Source organism: Aptenodytes forsteri, unplaced genomic scaffold (assembly GCF_000699145.1).
Source record: "Aptenodytes forsteri isolate BGI_AS27 unplaced genomic scaffold, ASM69914v1 Scaffold103, whole genome shotgun sequence".
NCBI classification, from domain to species: Eukaryota; Metazoa; Chordata; class Aves; order Sphenisciformes; family Spheniscidae; genus Aptenodytes; species Aptenodytes forsteri.
This window is the reverse complement of record NW_008796051.1, coordinates 5,925,680-5,933,817: the sequence shown is the minus strand read 5'-3', so window position 1 is coordinate 5,933,817 and position 8,138 is coordinate 5,925,680. Positions and strand designations below refer to the sequence as shown.

At 41.3% G+C, this 8,138-nt stretch overlaps 1 protein-coding gene across 1 annotated transcript in view; it reads left to right on the top strand.

Annotated features, from left to right (window-relative positions):
- Positions 1-8,138, top strand: part of NELL2 (neural EGFL like 2) — a 158,179-nt gene that overhangs the window by 79,684 nt on the left and 70,357 nt on the right. The gene's annotated exons all lie outside the window — the stretch shown is intronic.

Sequence of the window (8,138 nt, the reverse complement as noted above, 5' to 3'; positions counted from 1 at the left end):
ACACCAACCACAAGGTTCCCTTTGTTGCCTCAGTGTCTAATTCTTACCCACAAGCTTTCAACCTGCTCGTGGCTATTCTTCAGAGACAGCTCTTCACAATCTATCCATTTCTTGATGTAGAGAGCAACCCCTCCACCCCTCCTTCCACACCTGTCCTTTCTGAACAGCCTGTAGCCTTTGATAGCCGCGCTCCAGTCATGGGATTCGTCCCACCAAGCTTCAGTAATGGCAACCAGGTCGTAGCTTTCTAGCAGCATGGTGGCTTCCAACTCCTCCTGTTTGTGGCCCATGCTGCGTGCATTGGAGTAGAGGCACTTCAGCTGGGCTGTTGGCTGTCTCCTTCTTAGAGGAACACCCCTTAATTTGTTTGAGGTATTTCCCTGGTGTTTCCCTCTTGGCTCTGTAAGACTTCCAAGTGTGCTGCAGTGTACCCAGCACATCTCAGAGCAGCAGGCTGAGGGCCCTTGCTAGCACCTCATCCCTCTAACCTTGGTGTGTCATCCCACAGCTTGTCATGGGCAAGCCTGATATTATCCCTCTCCCCCTTCAAGCCTAGTTTAAAGCTCTGTCAATGAGCCTTGCTAGCTCGTGAGCAAAGACCTTCTTCCCCCTCTGAGAAAGATGAATCCCATCCAATGCCAGCAGGCCTGGTGCTGTGTAAGCTATCCCATTATTGAAAAACCCAAAATTGTGGCGGTGACACCAGCCATGGAGCCATGTATTAATAGACTGGGCCTGTCTGTTTCTTCCAATGTCGCTGCCTGCAACTGGAAGGAGGGGGGAAAAAGTAGTCTGTGCTCCAGATTCCCTTACCAACCGTCCCAAGGCCCTGAAGTCTCTTTTGATTGCCCTTGAACTACGTATTGCAGCTTCATCGCCACCCATGTGGAAGAGCAGTAATGGGTAATAGTCCAAGGGCTGTACTAGTCTAGGAAGTTTCCTAGTGATGTCCTTAACCCAAGCCCCAGGGAGGCAGCAGACTTCCTTAAGAGGAGGGTCTGTCTGGTATATTGGACCCTCTGTTCCCCTCAGAAGGGAGTCACCTACAACTATAAACCATCTTTTCTTCTTCGTGGAGGTGGTCGTGATAGAGGGGGTAGGCCTTTCCGACCTTGGCAACACCTCTGGTGTACATGGACTGTCATCCACATCATCCATTGACTGGCCTTCCACCTCCAGAGCCTCATACCTGTTGTACAGAGGCACACAGGAAGGCGAGGTGGGCAAGGAGGGGGTTCGCCTGCCATCTTGAGCATGGACTTGCTTGATTCACTCCTTTCCTTTAAGCTACTGCCTTCAGCCTGGTGGGGGAAGGACACAGGATCCCCTTGATCTTGGTTTTTTTCTGGTGGCTGTTCCTGTTTCTGTCTCAGGGAGGGCAGAGCATGGTTCCACCAGTCTATCTCTTCCTCAGACTCCCAAATACAGTCTAACCCACCCACAGGGGCCTTATCACAGCTTACAGGTACTATCCTGTTACGTGTGCATCTGTTTTCCCATGAGGAGTTTTAAAATACACACGTGCAGTACAATCTGTGCTGTCTCTTCCTGAGAAGAATCTGATATATATTTTTAGTTTCTGTATAAGAATATTAACGCTCCTTATTCCCCTTTTAAAATAGGGGAAAATAAAACCACCAACAGTGGCAAGTATTTCTAAATTCTTGACATTCACAGTTCAAAATTATGAGAAGCTGTCATACTTTAAAAAAAAATTAAAAAATATTATTTTGCAATTCAAATTTAAAGACCTATTTCTAACCGAGTGCAGTGCTGAAGGGGGATGGATCATGAACTGGAGCCTTAGTAAGTTGTTCTGGTATTTGGAATTCACTAATTAATCATATACAACATCCTATTTATTCTCAGTATGCAGCTACATCAGACTCGTTATTTGGTGCCTAAGGAAAGCCCCCCTGGGATGCTTTCATGTCTGACAGATAACTATATATAATTACTTGTTTTATCGTGTATACACTACCATATGAATTAATTATAAGATATTAAATAGTAAGAAGATGCAGTTTGCCAAGTAAAACATTACATGATGGCAGACAATATTTGTTTTCAAAAAATTCCTGTGATATATATATTTTAAACTCCATAATTTATGTAGAGTCCAGTGATGTTTTCATGAGACTGAGATGAAGATTTCATTTTCTTCCAAGAGTCTCACTTGCACGGGTAGCTGTTGAACAGTATCTCCTACTGCATGTTTAACAAGGACAGTTTTATCTGAACAGTCTGTCTTCCTTTCCAAAAACTGGGGCAAGTTGAAATAAAAACAAGTCTTTGTACTGTTAAAAATATTTCTGAAATGCTGTAATGTTGTATTGTGTCCTTTCAAAGCTGTATAGAGCTTCTGTCAAGGAATATAGACCTTGAGTGACTTTGCCTTTATTTTAAGAGTATTTTCTGTCCTAATAGCCCCCCCTCAGGCTGCAGGACATGGACAGAGAAATCACAAACTTACAGAAAGATCATGGATTTAAAATAACGTGAAGGGAAAAGCACCGAGATGTGTACAATGTGTGTATGTGTTACCTATGTAGTTTAATTATGGGTGAGGAAAGAACACACCTTGTGTGAGGATACAATAATTAGAATTTATTTTTAGTCTAATTGATGCTTTAGCAGGCTAGTCAACATCTAACAACCTCTTATTAGTTCAATTACAACAGTGCTAACAGTTATAATCCAACTCGCCCAGTTTCTCTTAAGGTCCATTAATAATTCAATAAAAATCAATAGACACAAGTCGCTGCCCATTTCCTCTTACCCTCCCTATGCATTGCTACAGTGAGTTGTCAGTGGCCCTGGTTCGTTGCTGGGAGCAGCATGCTGGGGATGATGGACAGTTATTTTTATTTTTTATTCTTGGTCTTTGTGTATGCTTGAGGTTATTTTTGTATGTAACTCAATACATGGGGTATGTTCTTGTAGTTGGTTCACGAGGTTAGTTATATTGTGATGCCTTAGGTTTTAGTGCTTTTCTCTTTTTGGGGAGGAGAGACGCACAACTGCAGAAAGGTAGGCAAAAATAAAAATAATAAAAAAACCCAACAACAAAAAAACCCGGTTTCAGCGGTAAATCATATATGTGTGACCACTTGGTAATTTTGCTGTTGGAGCTAGGCCTTTTACTGCCTGTTGGTAACACCAAAGGCACGAGGCTATATATATAGGGAGAAGAAAAAGTCAAAGATTATCTACAGAGGGTAAGAGTGATGACAACTATGGTGGTGCAGTCAGCTGGGGTAAATAACATGGGAGACTGAGAGAAAATACACAATTTTGATTGATGTTAACATCCTTTGTGGAATATGTTCAGTTGGAAAAACTGCTGCACTGGGTTTGGTAGAGAGAGCAAAGCAAAACAAAAGTGTGGTGATCGGTTTGTGACTGACTGACTGAAGTAACAGTAGTAGTTAAACTGTTGGCTTGCCTGGTGATGGAGAGGCTAGAAAGAGTAGTGGGAGGAGAAGGAGCAAGGGCTGTGCCGGAGCCCCGAGATATTTTGTCCTTTTAGGGGGTGAGAAAGGGTATATGCAAGAAGAGACACACAGGAGCATAGTGTTGTGAAAACCAAAGCACAGGAGATGCTGAAACCAGGTTGTAGCTGAAAGTGAAGGGAGCCTGGAGAGAATAGGAGCTTGGAAATATGGTCGGGGGAAGTGGGAGAGACCCTACTAAGAGCATTTTTATTGGAGTAATGGACTGGGAAGTTTTAATGTATTAAACACTTGAGCAAGTTGGAAGGAAGAGTTTGAGGATGAGTTAGTGTGTTTGGTGGTGAAAGGAAAAAACCCAATACTTTCACAGATGGGTAAGCTGGTGGGAGCTTGCTTCAAAGTTATGGAAGTTATGGCCTGTCCTTTTTCTTTTAAGAAGGAGGAGCTGGTGAGGGGATGGGTTGAAGACAGGAGGAGAGACAAGGTGAGCAAGATCTGGAGACAGGACCGAACTTACTCAGGTAGAAAGTGAGGGAGGGAAGAAAACAGCAGAGAAGCTTGATGTCAGAGGTAGAAGGTGAGAAAAGAAGGGCTATTGTCGCTGGAGGGAAGATAAAGAGAAAGAAAAAGGACAAAACGTTTTTTTCCTCTGTGACCCTGTCCAGGATGCAGGACAGGTTGTGTTGGTTTTAAAGCCATGTTTACCTTTTTCAATGGTATTGGTTGCTGTTATCAGTCACTCTTCATTCTCCTCTTTTGTAGTCCCTTAATTGGTGAGTAACATCTGCTGATCTTGTGATGCCCTTTTTCTAGGTTAGGGACCAGATGAGAAAGTCTCAATCTTTCCCAGTTTGTCTATTTCTGTATGAGTCAGGTCAGTAGTGACAAAAATAAGGACCTGAAGGCCCTTTATGGTGACCGTCATTACTGGCATCCATCCTTGGGATTCTCAGCAGAGAGGCCCACAGTTCGCAGGAATGGTGGGTAAATGATGCCCTTGCTCTTAGCAGTGGAGCCTTCAGGTCAGGATGGAGGTTTGCTGATGAAGTTGTGTGGGCGAGGTAGAAAAGCATTACCGTCTTCAGCCGGTAAATGTGGGGCTTCATATTTATGGGCTGTGAAGACAGAACCTTTCTTTAACACAAAGAATGTGTGTGTGTTTGTTTTGTTTTTAAATTGTAGGTCTTATCTACTCTGCTCTTGTATTCAGGGTAATTTTTGATGCACTTATGAAATAATTTGTTATAAATAAAGCTTTTTATGCTCCTGTTTGCTCTCTTCCTAGGTACTTAATATTATTTGTTGCAAAAATCCTGCAAGAGCATCTCCCTGTCTGCCATATGCCTTTGTAAGTGTGACCAGGGAGATCACTGATGCTAGATGCCATTGAGTTTTAAAGGAAATGGCTGGAGGCAGGATGCTATCCATAAAGGATCCTCAGTTCTGGAAATAGCCTTCTCTCTTTACAGCCCAGATTTACTGACTTAGTACCAGACTCATTTGTTCTGGCAGGCTTTTGTGGTGTATAAAGGCAATGATGGATAGTGAGACCTAAGGAGATGCTTTGTTTGTTAGCGTGAGGCTTTGGTCAACAATGATTTATAGATTGCAGGTCAAGTTCTCTTCTTATTAATGGGATTGTAAAACATAACTGGGAATTGCACTCTGGGGAAGCAAACTCATTAGGGTACAGGAGGAAGGGATACAGGGAAACTTTTCCTGGGTTAATATATTTTGTATAAATTTTGTTTGAGTGCTTGGGGGGATAAAGAAGGGCTTTTTTTTTGTTTTGATGTTTTTGCAAGTATAAATAATCACTGAAGTGCAGATTCGAAACACTTTTGCACTAACCAATTTTCCCAGAGATGCCTCTTTTATCTGTTCCACTGGGAACAGAGCAGGTTGATGATCTCCATGACTACACTGTTGTCAGTACATCACAGCTGGTGGCTCACATCACAGAATTCAAGCACACAAGTCTTTATTGTTGAGTGTGTAGAGCCATTGGAGTGGTGCATTCATCCTATTGAACTGACTGACTTCAGCATCTTACTGGCTAAACAGTAAGACATTAATGTGCATGAATATGCTAACTAGGCTTTTTGGCAGGGGAAAATTAAGATAAATGTTGTAAGCTTTCTTAGATATTGAAATGCATCAGGTGTTCTGTTGTACTTAGTGAATTTGTGTCTAAAGGTGAATAAAAGGCTACACCACTGTTTCAACCAGTAAGCAGGATGAAAAGGCTTTTATTTTGGTAGTTTTGGAAGAGAACAGACGTTGGGCTCTTTCCCTGCCCCAGTTCAGTCTTCTTTGGTCTGTAATACCTTAACCTAATGTATACAAAGCTTGCATATGCAGTGCTAAAGGGGGAATGGGATCACATGTTTTTACTGTGGTCTGTCTCCGTGTGACTAGTTGTCATTTGACTGTTACTTTATCCTTTTTGTATTAATTAACTTTTGTGTCCAGTGGTGATGTAATTCAGTGCTGAAGTTGCAAGCTGTTTGTAAAAGCAGCTTCTTATGAGCTGTGCATCCATGGTGTAGAGCAATGGAGTTTTGACACTTGATTAGGGTCTTTAGGTGCCAATGTAATATAATAATGTGATAGTAGCAATAATAATGACTTTATTTCCTTTGCATTCTGTATAGGCTCTCTAGTGAGCTGGGTGGGAAAGAGTTTTGTTTTCCAGTGAGCATTTAAAAAAATGTGGACAGTATCTTTGCAAATCAGTTTGAAAAAAAAAATCAGATTTGTTCAAATGAAACACTTCAGTCCAAAGTTAACCTGATCAGTTGTGGGTTGGGTTTTTTTTTTTTGTAACAATTGAACAAGCAAGGTTTTGAAATAGAGACAATTATAAATAAAACATTTTGCAAAACCTCAATATGTGGTGTGTTGGCAAAACGAAAGCTTTTATTTAGAACACTTCTGAATTAGGAGGTTTGAATCAAAGTAGCTCTGGCTTTAAGTTTTTCACTGCAAAATGAAAACCATTAGTGTTTTGGGTCTCCTGTGGCTATTTACCTGCCAAAGCAATCATTAATATAGTTTTCAGAAAGTTCTATTTAATATTTTTGAGGCTTTGGATCTTTAAGTAGAATTTTCTGAGGGTGCCAAAGCCAGCTCCTAGGCAGTCTGTTGACGCCAAGAGCATAAGGCCTCTACTCGAAGACTGATGTTGTTATTTAAATACAAATCAACACCATTAATTTAATACGGAGTTGTGAACTGGAACTATGAAAGACACAAGTTGCATCGTTTGTGGTAGTAGCTGAGGCATATGTTGTAACTGCTGGCTGGTTTTGTGAACTGCACATTTATGTTTCTGCAGAACATCTGTACGTCAGGAGATCTGTGCCATTTTCCACTTTCCGTGCAAAACCAGCTGCCTCTGCGGTAGTCTTGTGATAGCTTCACTTTTTTTTTGCTTTCTTAAGTGACTTTCACAAAATGTGTTTTGAGCCTCACTGTGCTCACTGTAAATACATATTTATTCGTGTATATATGTATGTCCATGAAAATTACAAAATAAGCTTTTCTAAACCAACACCCTAATAGAGCTATGATTCTTCCATGCCTGCAGATCTTACAGGGAAAGGAAGGGAAGGATACTGTCTGAAGTGTACTGGCCATGAAACTCTTAGGAACTTAATTTGTCCAAAGCAGGCTGGGCTCACCACCCTGAGCATTTGCAGTCGACACCTTCATGATTTGTAGCCAACTGCCCCCAGCTTCTCCAGCAGAATCCAGCAGAACAGTTCCACTGGGCAGAGAAACTGGGGAAAATAGAAGGTTTTTTTCAAAACTGAATGAAACTAGGAAACGACTACAGAATCGCTAATATTCTGCATGTCGCATTGTTTTGTACTGGAAGGCAAATTTTCTTCTGGGAATGTAAAGGGGGGGAAAAAAACCAGGCAATGAGTGCAGTTGGTAAGTAGCTATTGATTCAAAGACGCTGGGAAGAGGAGGAAGAATTGGGAGATAAGCATACGACCTAAACGGGAGTAAAGCACAGGAGTTAACACTGTTGACATTTAGCATCACAGCATTAAGAAGTCAACCCTGATTTGAGTTTATATATCCAGTCTATTGTTTTGAACCATCATCAGACTCTGGAACACAACGTTGTTTTCCATCGAGAGATTTTATTTTCAACTCTGAAAGCTGTAAATATCATTGAAAACAGGAAGGAAATCAAAACTGATGAGCAGGAAAAAAAACAAGCCCGCAATCCACCCCTTTGATTTTTAACATACTGTTGTAGCAACGTTCAGTGGCACATTGCATGGCAGTATAACTAGACGTACAGAGCATCTCAGTAATGCTGTCTTTATCGTTAGTATTACAGTAACAGCGTGCTACTAATCACTTCCAAATTAATATAGCTTTTCTTCTTTGCAGCATAATAATAGTGTGCAGAAGTTTTTTTTGTTATTTGTGGTTCTTTCTCTGTCTTACCACTGTAGTATAACCTGCTACAAGAAATACGTCAAATTTTGCAGCCCAAGGGAGTACCAATCATGTTTTGAAGTCCATTCCTACAGTGATTTATGTCTGGGGTTTGCTCTAGGACTTAATATTGCAGCAGGTATTCCACCCCAACAAGTATTTTACAAAGTTGCAGTTTTTTCTATCAGAGAAGGTTCTTTTCTATCAGATTCTTTCAGGTTCCTTTCA